The 12,671-nt window shown below is 42.3% G+C and overlaps 1 protein-coding gene across 2 annotated transcripts in view; it reads left to right on the forward strand.

The window, feature by feature from the left end:
• The window catches only part of plch2a (phospholipase C, eta 2a), a 214,371-nt gene that overhangs the window by 30,435 nt on the left and 171,265 nt on the right, over positions 1 to 12,671 (forward strand). The gene's annotated exons all lie outside the window — the stretch shown is intronic.

Genomic DNA, 12,671 nt, shown 5'->3' on the forward strand with positions numbered 1-12,671 from the left:
ACTTATTTCTTGTCTAGTACATTAAAGAAACACTAGTGGTTTGTGTTTGTAGCAGAAATGTTTTCCTCTTTATTCTAATGAGATTCTTTTTGATGGTTTATCAGCTCTTTGAGGCAGGATGGGATAGAGATCTCTGCTCAAGCCTGAGGCCATTTAGCCGAGTAATATATTCCTTCATATCATAGTTGGATGACAATGATGCTTTCATATGCTGGGTTTAATAAAAGACCCATGTCAACCTCAGGTGTTAGCAAACTGATAATTATATCAGTCTCTGTGTATTGGTATCTGAAAACCCCCCTCCCTTTTTCTATGGACTTGCATTTATATAGCACATTTCTAGTCTTCCGACCACTCAAAGCGTTTTACGCTACATGTCAGCATTCACCCATTCACACACACATTCATACACAGAGCCAACCTGCCCAACAGGATCTAATCTAAATACCTTCGGGAGCAATTTGGGGTTTTAAAGCTGAAGTAGGCGAGATTGGAGCAAATATGACTAAAAAAAGTTATTTTTATAAAACGGTCACTATATCCTGACAGTAGAGCATGAGAAAGGTAATCTGAAAAAAATCATGTGACTCTGTCCTCTGGTGTTTCTAATGGCATCTGCAGGATTTCACAGACTGGAGGAAAACAATCAGTAAGAGCTGATCTGGAGTCTGCCGTCCAGCTGACGTCTATGAGAGCCGACTGTCAATCGCAAACTCGCAAACTCCAATCAATCGGTCAAACTAGGCAGCGCTGATCAAATATGAATCAGTATTCTGTTACTTTAATTCCTATTTCTCGTAGTGTACCGTTTAGCTGTACAATGAGAAAGTTTGTGACCCGGCAGCCATTGTTGAGATCAGTTGAAGAAATACCACTCACATGGCCGGAGCACAGCCAATAGGAATGCTCTCTCTCTCTAAAATGACCTGTGATTGGTCAAAGTCTTCCGTCCGAGCCAAGAGGAGGTGTAGAAGTCTAGTTTTCTCTCAGAACACTTGAATTACAATATGCTGAACGGTTATTATGAAATTTGTGCCCAATGATGCCTTGATGTCTTGCTCAAGGACACTTCAACATGTGACCAGAAGAGCCGGGGATCAAACCACCAACCTTCCGATTGGTGGACGACCTGCCCTTCCTCTGAGCCACAGCCGCCCCATATAAAGGAAACCTTTTGCCATCAGTCTCACATGGTTGATCTCTCTGAGTAGTGTATGCAGAGGACCAGTATCGCCAGCCTTTAGGGAAGCCCTGGTGTCAGTTCACCCCTCTACACTCTTTTTTGGTAGTCCAGCCATTCCTGCCCCCTAGGCCATGATTGTCATGTTATTAAAAATCAGAGACACCTATTATACTCCTCATTACAATCTTTAATTAAGTAATGACAATGGGTCACCTAGCATTAATGTCACCTGTGATGCCAAATGGAAAAGGGAGTCAAGTGGATTGCCTGAACACACAAACACACACACACACACACACGCGCACACACACACACACTGCAAAATGCCAAAGACATAAATCCTGAACAAAAGGCTTTGTAGGTGCATCACTTGTCCCCTAGCAACTCCAGCTTGCCTTGCATAAATACATGAATTAGGCCAACATGCATTTTAGTGACAGAACAATCAATGTGGGCAGCTTTAGCGGCGTCAGACAACCTTGGCGGTGATTGAGGGCCAGACTGAATTGTAACCTCAAAGGCTCAGCCTGATTTTATCATACCGACTTGTCCAGTCCAGTCTGAGCTAGGGGATATCCAGTGAATACCATTTTCTCAACCAGCAACACACCCGAGTCAGTTGGGGTCCAAAATCAGTCTAATTGGGTTGAGGCTCACTACCAGGTCTGATCATGGCAAATGTGTTAGCGAATTAGGAGTCGTGTCTGTGTCCATCTGATGAATGTCAGTCCAGTATTCTCTCTCTTCTAGCTCTGTTTTTGGTCTCCACCAACTCCTGAGGGAAATATCAGTCTCTTTAGCTGCTAAATGCTCCACTATGGTAACTGTGTCTGTCTGCTGTTTGCTGCTGAGCAGGCAGTGGGTTTATCAGAGCTTTTTCACTGACAACAGCTACCTGCTGCTGCTGCTGCTGCTGGAAACCAGGTGGATGAGAGCGCTGGGACTGACCCCAGAACAGTACAGCTAAGGGTCATAAAACCAAAACGGTGAATTCAAAAAGGCTAAAATGCTCCGTGGAGATGAGGGGAACTGCAGAGTTGGTGATAATTCTGGGTTAATCACTACAGGTCTTTTTCATTACACATTTCATCCATTGTTAATATGAAAATATTAAATGGTGCAGCTTTAATGTCACCAATCACTCAGACTGATATTTTAAAATTGTATTTAAATCATACACTGCATGGAAACCATAAATATATTTTATAATATTATGAGTGTCCACTGTGGCTGCGTTTAAAGTTCTCTCGTTTCTGAACTCCATCTGCCAACACAATAGCACTGTTAACTTAGATTCACTGAACAAGTAAGTACTGTTACCTCTTTCCAAAGAACGTCCAGAAACCCAGCCAGTTTCATTGAGGCTGTATTCAAAACAACCTTGACAGATGTACATGTTTGACAATAGGTTACTTGGCACAATTCTATCCTCTAGACAGCTGTGTTTACACTGTGTCCCTTCTGTTACTTTTGCTTTCCTGATTCATTTCCAACAACCAGCTGAGATACAGACAGCTGAAGCTTCCAAAACCTTAGCACAGGGTAACTGTTGCAGTTTGAGCTTCTTCCCTCACATCTTTGAAGTTTTAGTTTGGCCTGCCATCACGTTACTCACAGTAATAATATTGTCAGTTTAATAAGATTAATATGTCAGACAGCTGATTTGATCTGCGACTTTCGTCATTTTAACCGGTGAAAGTGACGGGTTAGCGGTGGCTGTTTCCAACACATTCTCACTCCCAACTTGTCAAATACCGCCATGTGGTCAATGTCCCTCGCCATTGGATACCGACGCACTACTGTAGGTACCCTATCTAGCATCAGTTTTGGTCATGTCAAGGACAGTGTCTCAATATACACTTGTTACTTGCATAGTATCCTTTCAAAATAAACTTCTGTTTTCACAGGAAGTTAGGTTTAGGCAACACAACCACCTAGTAACGGTCATGGTTGATGTTAACTTGACTGACTAACAACCCACAGGGCTCACGTAACTAATGAATGATGTCACAAAATAATTAGTTTTAGTTTCACACGGGACATGAACAGCGGTCTCCTGGTTGAAAGTGCGTGAAAGTGTTTGTTTGATCCATCCATCACCCCTTCTTCCCGCCCTCCCGCCCTCAGTGGACTCTCAGGCTCTTTATAATACCTGTATACCTGTTGATATCCAAGTCTTTCATAATGGTTAAAAGTAGGTGTGTTTCTCCTTCTGACAAGAAATGTGAACTTTGGGCATGCATATCTGCAAACTGTTGTCTATTTGTTTTTTTTACAACGCACAGAGCTGACCATAAACAGGCAAGAGGCCGCGTGTTGTAAACTGTGTTAAACACCCCATTTGAGACACACATATTCTGAATGGGTTCATCCTTACCCATGCTACACCCTTCCACCAAGTTTCATGAAAATCGGGCCAGTAGTTTTTTCCGTAATCCTGCTGCCAAACAAACCGAACCGAAAACATAACCTCTTTGGCGGAGATAATAACAACCCCCAAGAGAAAGGAAGAGGACACACAACGATGAGAGACAGGCGGGAAAGGGAGGAAAGCCAGGTCAGACATGAAATATAAAATAGGAACAAGAGAATAACAGATAAAGTAAGACAGCCAGATAGAGGTGGAGAGAAAGGGAAGCATGTCTACAGTGTTCTCTGTAGGCCTGGAGGGGATGTGCAGCATCTCTAACTGGAGCAGAGAAAAGAGATTTATCCTCAGCTGCACCATCGCCTTTATGAGCCCGCAGTAACTGAATGGGACTGCAAGCCTTGGATAGGTTCCTAACCCTCTGAGTGTGTGTGTGTGTGTGTGTGTGTATGGATATGTGCACAATATGCACAAGGCAATAGACTACATTGTATTTGCTTGCAACATGATATTATTTGGAAGAATGTGTGCTTTAGGAATGGAGTAGCAAGAGTGGAACGGGACAGAGTCTCACTGAAACTACATCTCTCATTATATCACCGCAACATTATCACATTCATTTTGAGATTTTAATATATTAAACAGCATCAGATTAGGCCACTGAGGACGGGCAGCCTCCACTGGCTCTTACACCGTGTTTTAAATCATGCTCCACTGGGGGAATCTTGTCAGAAAAGCTCAGTTCTTACAGTGCAGTAACATCTACCCTCTGTTTACCCCACTAAAGATGAACTATTGATGCAAAATACAGTTGCTAAGCAGGAGGAGCCACTGGTTCAGTGAATTCCCATTGAATCTTTTTTTTGTTTTTGCAATATCCTCAATCCAGGATTTTTTGGGGATAATCTAACAACCCTAAGGGGTTATCTTCTTGGCCATCAGCTGTAACCTCAACTATAGACTGTATATAAGAAGTGGACGTTGTCACCGTGACATCACCCATTGGTTTGTGGACTACAGTTTTGAAGCCTCGAGTTCAGCGTTTTCGCGGTGGCCATCTTGTTTTTTTGGAACCAGAGTTGACACGAGAGGTTCGAGCTAAGTACAACCGAACGCTGAATAAGACATTTTTAGGCGGCTAAAATGTTACAATTAACTTTCATGATCTGAAAACAACAGGTTGAAAGGGTTAAAGTTCTAAGACAAAAACACAGACAACTCCCCGACCGGACCACTCCGTGGTAGTGACCTCACAAGGTAGCCACGCCCTAAAGCATCCCCTGCTTTGTGATCTATTTGACTCTAAATGGGATCATAATTTACTAAATGAACATCATGCTGTATTGTAGAAAATGTTTTACTTTGTGACGGTGGTTTTGGTATGCTAATGTTCAGCCGGTAGCTATAGCTAGTGGAAGTTACCGGCAAGTTACATGTCAACGAACATTATAATGTGGGCTTCAGAATAAAGTAATGCTTTGGGCGTTTATTTTCTTAGCAACCCTGTCTTTGAACATTCTGAATGAGACAGCAGAGGAGGAGAGACAGGTGATCAGAGAGGGGAGAGGACGGGAGATGCTGAGACAGACAGCTGCAGCTGGAGGCTTTGCCAGCACTGCAGTAACGTTACTGATCTCCATTTCAGCGGCAGTTTATGAAATGGACTGTTTTGTCCATGGCTATAACATCGTAAATATCATCTTTACATCCAGGAACAAAACAATAGTGGCATCCCTTTTGTTTTCTTCTGTCCTGTGTCTCCTTAGTCTCCGTCTTTCACGGTCTCTACCGTTGTATCTGCAACAGCCAACCAACCTCATGACATAACAGGCTGGAGTACTGCAACATGGTGGCGCTCTTGCCATGGAAATTAAAACGGAGCTTCTTTTATCTTTTAATTCTTACATTTGTCATGTTTGTTGAGCTTGAGTGTTGAGCTTAACTTGGTTTACTGCTTTGTGTCTGTGGCTCCACATCTTCTGGCTGTGTAAATAGACAACTTGCTAGTGCAAAAGACAGTATTACAACATGTTTTATGGGAAATGTAGTCTGCAGTACAGCCCATCCAGACCCGGTAGGAATAAAACTCTTTGGCAGTGATTATGTTGACAAAGAACTGCTTAAATGTGAAGATGTTAAAAGATGGAGGAAAATATTGAGCATTGGGAGTTCAGTCCCAAAAGACGGAGCATCGGTCTCACTTAGACAAACCCCCGACATTAGGCTACATCTGCTCGTCCAGATAAGCTCATGCTTTATGTATGTGCTGCTGCAGTGTGGTCACTAAATCATGCCCTCTTTGTGTTAACAGTTGCAGCTCATGCAGATCAACAGGAGGCTGACGGCCTGGGTTACTATTTCATGTGGGCATTGTAGAAACAAAGTAGATGATGATTATATATTATATATATATAATTTATTCTTACGGGGAATTAGAGCCGTTATCTATGCTCTCTTCAAAGCCACAAGACTACTTTGTATTTCTACCTCTCAGAACATGTGAGTTGATGGTCTGGCTTTAAAGAGAGCATAGATAATGGCTTCAGTTCCAGCAGCAAGGTATAGTGGCAAAAATATTCTCAATATAGCATATGCTTAAACTGATATTGATTTCTTTAGATGAGCCTTTCTTTGAGGTGGCTAAATATGTTTAGCTGCTGCCCCCCGTCCACAGCAGTACAATGCTTTGCTCATGTGCTGGTACTCCTGTCTGTTTCTCCAAACTGCGGGCGTGCCGACCGCCATCTACTGTAGGCAAAACAGTGACTATGGACCTCATACAACCCCAAAATCTTAGAACACAGTTGGCAGAAATGCATCAAATCAGTGAAGAAAATTTGTAACACGATTTGGTGCATTATTCTTAAAGATAGGAAACTATATAAAAAAGGATAAATCTATAAAAAAAAAGAATAGATGTAAAGCTATTTACACTGCAAGAAATATTCTATTATTCTATTCTAGTCACAATTTTGGGTCCTTCTTGCATTAAATAAATACCCACTGAAATCACAGCCGTCTTACCTGGATGCATAGAGAAGTCCCTCCATGCATAGCTCATATTGTTTCAGTTCCCCAAAGCAATCAAAGCTTCCACTGCTATCTGTCACTGGTAAGCTCATGGCTTCACTGATAAACACTATGTTCAACCAAAAAAACTGAAATTAATTCAAATGCAAATTCAGCTAATTATTTTTTTTTTCCTGTGGAATCATTTCAGTTTAAGGTATAATATGCAACATTTTCCTAAAAAATTACAAAAATAATCCCTCTCAATCATCACTAGAAGTGTGTGGTGGTGTCTATCTACAGAGACCCTGCAGCCCTCTGCCTCTTTGTTCTCCTTCTTATTGTGCTGTGTTCGGGACTCTTCTGGGGCCTCATCGAAGAGCCTTTGGGCTCCATGTGGGGGTGTAACCCCGAGCCAATAAGCAGGGTGTGTAGCCCGTTCTCATTCGCTCGGCTTCTGATACAGAGGCACGAGACCCCCTTTAGCTCTGTCAGATACAAAGTGGGCGTGCTTGATGGATGAGAACGAGTTTGTCTCTCTCCTCTGCTGTAGTAGCCGCTGTGTGCTGCTATCCAGCCCATCGCACAGCAGTTTGTCAATCAGTCCCGAAATTTAATGTATTGATTCGTGAACATAGACACAAATTAAACATTTTTTTCAATTCGTATGTAATCCACGTAATTGTGAACCGGGAAGTATAGAGAGCGGCGAACGCCGCATATGGCGGAGGTCGGGGTGGATGGTTGGGTCAAAAAACACAGGACTTTCGCCCAGGAGACCGCTCTTCATGTTCCGTGTGAAGTCAAAGTTGATTTATTTGCCACGTAACTTCTGTACTTAAGTTACGGCACTTCTGATGTTATTTTAACCCAAACCACGATCTTTTCCTAAACCTAACTAAGCAGTTTTGTTGCCTAAGCCTAACCAAGTCGATCCATTTGTAAACCTACCTAAGTAAGTAGTTTTATTTTGAAAAGACTGGAGAAGAAATGGACATGTACGTCACGTGTTGTTGAAAGTCATGCTGAGCGTCACGAAAAAAAGGGAAATTCGTGTCTATGTACTCAAATTAAATAGATTCAATTTCACAAACTGCCGTGAGATGTGTTGTGCTATCGGTGTGTCAGTTTGACTGAGGCAGCAGCCCGCCCTTCAGCTGCATTCATTCAAAAGTAGGCAACGTCACTCCTTCTTTCCGCAGGGTTGTGTTAAGGTGCGAATGTGTATATTTGTGCTTTAATTATGTAACCGCTGTGAAACAATCAGAAAATAACATTTTATTTCTCTGATTCACTGCTTTGTTCTCACTAACGCTGCTCCCTCTCTTCATTCACTCTACTGCACGCTTGACCATCGCTGCTTTCTCTCTCTCCCATGCTCGCTCGTTGAGCCGAGAAGGAGGGGCCAAGTTTGAATGCTGTGCAACCGACAAATTTAACCTATTATACCTTTAAACTCATTGCAAGCTAACGTCTTGGAACACAAGTTAGCCACCATTGTCCTTTTCCTCAGTAGCTTAAGATGCACAGAAAAAGACAACTGTGGCAATAGAGACGGGTAGGCAGAGAGACAAATATGAGAAAGAAGAGAAAATAATCCTTCACTCCTGATCTCATCTACGGGAGCAAACCTGAGAAATTACTTTTTCCAGGGAGAATCTGTGAAGAAACGAGAGAATGAAAACACAAGTGAAGATGAATAGAAATGAATGATAATGAAGGGAATTGGAGTGAAACTTGATAGCACCTGATGAGTGGAGCTAAAAATGAGTTTGCAGCCTCAAAAGGAGCGTGTGTCTCGGCTCGTGCCAGAAAAGCCTCCTCACTACTCAAATGAATAAATCAATGCCTTAATGCTGTTCTTCACCCTCCTCACTCAGGTTACATCTGGCTGCTCAATCTCAGCTGGAGCTAACTAAGAACTCATCTATGTCCTCTCCTGGACCACTGAACTGCATCTATCCAATTTAGGGTATAGGCTTACATGAAGTGCAGCTCGAACAAAGCCGACAAAACATCAAATACTCGATCACATCAAAAAACACAAAGTCCACCATGATCCTATGTAAATTACTTTCAGCTTGTTGATTTCAAGAAAGTCGATATTTCTCTGTGAAATTAGATGAATGAGAACACAGTGCAACAAAACGGTCTCATAGGAGAGGCTGCCCTACATACAGAAATACCTCTGTGATCAAAACTGGCTCTCGGCATTCACATTACAGCGACAAAAGGAAAAAAGTCACACCAGTTCAAGCTGGCCTCGTGCCGGATGGGCTGAAGATGATTGTCGTAATTTTGTAGGAACTACCGAGCATATTCACAGTTGGTCAGCGCAGTATTTCAATCGGGAGAAACTTAATTGAAAAGAGGCTTAAAGAGTGATTTAATTAACTTATTTGACATAATGCACAATAAGAAAGTTGAAGAAATATGAGAGGAGTCTTTGATGATTAGACCCCATTATGATGTCATTTTAAGGGTAGTAGTGATGCCATGAGCTGTACAGAAATATGTCAGTGGGACCTTTCTAGTTAAATAAAGGTTAATAATAATAATAATAACATACAGTATGTTCATCACACAGCTCACTGGTGTGTTTTGTTTGCAACATTAACCCAGTGGTCATCTATCAGTCAGTCTGCTTTGATGCTAGTGGAGGTCAAGTGTTATTGGCTGAAAGCAGTGTTGGCTCATTGGCTTCTCAGTAACCTCTGAGGTGTGTAGACGGGCTTCATTAGTCTCTACCTGGAGCTCAGACGGCTCAAGTGTAGAGCTCATGAGCTCCCTCCTGAACATGACGGGAGCTCCAACGCAAAAAGCGACTGATTCAAACAGGTTTATTTAATATACACAGTTTAACCTGATTGTCCGTATCTCTTCACCTCTAATACTTATGCTAACATGCCCAACTAAGATGGTGAACATGAGTTTAGCTCAAAGCACTGTCTTGCAGCCTCACTGAGCTGCCATGACTGTAGACAGCCATGTTACCCAATAAGTCTGATGTTATGGGTCTTCTTGTTTTGCAGTCACTACACTACAGCCTCTTCTAAGTGTCCATCTGTCCTTCTGCAGTTTGAAAGCCATTCAACCTGCAGCTACAGATGGCACATACCAAGACTCAGCTATCAGACTCAGTACAAGTGGTCTAAATCAGTCATTCCCAAAGACTGGGTCGGAGTGTCTTTTAAGGTCGCCAAATAAATTTGCAGAGTTTCTTCCATCGTCTTTTATTTAAGCTTTATATCTGCAGTACACCCTCAGGGTTTCCACCAGAAAAGTTGTTAGGAATGTTGTGAAGAATTTATAGGAAACTAGAATGGCACTCAAAGAGCGCAGACATCCGCCAAGCTGCCCGAGTACGATTGCCCCCCTCTCTGTTCAGCTTGTGCCATCATTCACATGTCATCCAAGTGTGCTTTGGTCGAACTCAACTGTAATTTCACAGAGTTTAATGTGAAAAAAACGCAGAATCTAAAGGTGTCCCCCTCCTCCCTCTGCTCTCTCTTTGTCCCTCAATCTGCTAGCAGAAGGAAAGAGGCAGGGTGACGCGTCATGAACGCGTCATCAGTTACACTGCGCATGTGTTATAGCCTGTGGTGTTAATGCACAGGCTAATGCATAGGCTAAAAAAATTCCCAAAGCCGGATCATGATCTGGATCACCACCAAAATCTAATGGATGTTTCATTGTGCCACACCCCACCCCTCCAAAAAATTTCATTCAAATCCATCTCGGACTTTTAGAGTAATCCTGCTGACGGACAAACAAACAAACAAACCAACGCTGGTGAAAACATAACCTCCTTCCTAAGCCTCCGGCCTTGGCGGAGGTAATGAAATGTGTTTATCCACCGCTCCTTTGACCACTGGTCACAACCATGGTTACACACACCCTCAAGCGGGTAGCTCTGTTGTAATGGAGACGTAAATCCCTGTCATACTGGGCTGACGTGCCGAGTCATGTATATGTATGGAAAAACCCTACAAGACACTGGAACTTGGCTTGTGTCTTGAGGAGTTGTAGCATTTATTCACAGACAGCCTAAACTGTACACACACTGCACTGCTACGCTCACAGCTAGTTACGGCTGACTTCATACATACCGTCACTCCCTTGCAAGCTCCCTAGCACGCTCCCTCACTCTCTGTCTCTGTCTCTCTCTCGACCGCACACCGACACTCGCTAACGTTAAGCACACAACCTACGCACTGAGTTATTCCTGAAAGGAGTTTGCTACTTGTATAACACGTTTTAGTTTAAAAAACAAGAATCTTAAATAATTCCCTGATGCTTTAGCTCGGTGGGGAGTCATCTCGGGCCCAGCGGGACGTCGGACTTGCAATACACTGGTGGAAACCCTGACCTTTGAGCCACATGAGGGATCCTGAATGTTTGTATTTTTCTGATAATTGTTGCCTACTTATAACATTGAATTTAGTATGAAAGGCTTGCGTACATTCTGTTTGTTTTACTGATGATAGGGAAAAAACTAAGGCCTGTTAACTTCTCCTAAATGCATTTATTGGTCTCATTTATGAAGTATTTAACATGTGTACATGTTTTCAGTAACACATGAATAAAACATAGTTGTGATTTATCAAATGCATACATTTGAAATGGCTGGTTTACCTGTTCAAGAAGGTGATGCAGAAATGATAGTAAAAACGGTCAGGAACGTTCATTTACACACAAATTCTCTCTTCTCACAATTTATAGATATAAGGCCTATTGTGAATTGGGTCACAGTGGTTTGTCATTTTTAAAAAGTGGGTCCACAGAAAAAAAGGTTGGGAAACACTGGTCTAAGTGGTCCAGTGAGGCTGACAGTGGACTGAACTCCATGATATTTGCATCACCAAGTACAAGGAAGAGCTGACACTGACCAAAATAGAATTTGAAATGAGACTTGAAGCTAACTGCAGGTTTTGTTTGGTGGATTAAGTAGAATTTGCAGCTCATTCATCTGCCCTCTGCTGGCTGTGTGTTACAGTAGAACATGGTGTTGTGATTGAATGTGGCTTGACAGAGGAACACAAATGGGACTTGTGTCAGATTTAGTTGGCGCTTTGAATTAAACGACTCCCTCTGGGTAACTGCAGGTGTTTGTTGAAGAAATAATTGAAGCATCTGGGGAGAGTGCCTCTGTCGTCAGGCCCGTGTTACATCCTGCCATGGAAACGGTCTCATTTCATACCCCAGCACCCCATACACAATGTATGTGTTTATGTGTATTGTGTATTCTCTCATCTCTGTGTAAAAGTGACATTAAGATGGCAACCACTGGTATTTCTATTATCTTGCTTTTGTGCGTTCATTTTCCTTTTTTTCTCAGTATTTTGCACCCTACGGAGCAACCCCAAATTGGAAAGAAATGTAGAATACAAACCTTTCAGAGCAGTTTCACAATATAAAAGGTTTCCCATGAATGAAGAGGAATTGATTAGAAAATGTATACAAGCACAGGATTCTGAAATAGCTTTTCTCGCATTTACATACAAGCAAAAAGGTATAAAAGTGATGCAAAAGCAGCAAAACAAAGGAAATGATGAATAAAATAGATTTATTGGATCATTAAACTGAAAATCATAATTAGCTTTTAAGATGTGCACCGACTCGCCATGATGTGCATATTGACAGCTACAGTATGTAGGTACACCACTCACATATTTCCCAGTATCAACTTGTGTCAGTGCTCCAGACAAGCTGCAATTTGACCACATTACCCTGCTTATATTTTGCACGCTCTGTATCTTTCTTGTGCCTTTATGGAGCGTCAAGTGTGCATTACACCTGTTAAACCGGCAGTAGGCAGAATGTTTTTGGCATCTTTGAGCAAAAATTCCATAATAACCTTTCAGCATATTGTAATTCAAGTGTTCTGAGAGATAACTAGACTTCTGCACCTTTCCATGGCTCTGTTTTCAGTTTTTAAAAAATCTAGCCTGTGACGGGAGATCAGCGCTGCCTAGTTTGACCGTTTGGTCGGAGTTCGCGAGTGATTGACAGCTGGCTCTCATAGATGGAAGCTTGATGGCAGACTCCAGATCAGCTCTGACTGATTGTTTTCCTCCGGTCTGTGAAATCTTGCAGATGCCATTAGGAGCA

This window comes from Sebastes umbrosus, chromosome 6 (assembly GCF_015220745.1).
Source record: "Sebastes umbrosus isolate fSebUmb1 chromosome 6, fSebUmb1.pri, whole genome shotgun sequence".
Lineage (NCBI taxonomy): Eukaryota > Metazoa > Chordata > Actinopteri > Perciformes > Sebastidae > Sebastes > Sebastes umbrosus.